Raw genomic sequence first — 597 nt, 5'->3', positions numbered from 1 at the left:
AATGCGGGTCTCATCCCCAAGAATGTCCAGCGGGCTAGGCAGGTCTGCCGTACACCCGTGTTGTGGGCGTTGCCTATCCTACATCGGAAGGCGTTCAGCACAGACTACTGACATTTTTGTTAAACTTGCTGAGCTCAAAAAAAAAAAAAAATAATAATTCGGATTGAATTTCACAACAATTAAGTTCTGTTATATGAGCATCTTTATAAAATCTCTCATCAGGTGACAAACAATGTTTTTAAGATACAAACTAAACAATATGATACAATGTATAACAAATGTATAACAAAACTAATTTTTTTCCCCAAATGGTATTTTGACCTTTCTCTCCACAAGGTAAGATGGATGTTTGTCAATTTCCAACTATTTTACAGAATCAGGTAGAATAATAAAACAGAAGTTCAAAATATAGCAATTATATAAGAGGAAGGACAATGGAGCTTGAATGAGTACATTGGTAGATAATTTGCTCCTACTGTCCATACGAAGTATGTTAAGAGAACTTGCAACAAGTTGTCTCCTACACCTCAGATAATCTAGTGTAAGTCAGGGCATACCAACACATGGCCTGCGGAAAGAGTTCAGGGTGATGTTCTT

The sequence above is a fragment of the Frankliniella occidentalis genome, unplaced genomic scaffold, assembly GCF_000697945.3.
Source record: "Frankliniella occidentalis isolate FOCC.00 unplaced genomic scaffold, Focc_3.1 Scaffold2892, whole genome shotgun sequence".
Lineage (NCBI taxonomy): Eukaryota > Metazoa > Arthropoda > Insecta > Thysanoptera > Thripidae > Frankliniella > Frankliniella occidentalis.
Note: the sequence above shows the minus strand (reverse complement) of the source record.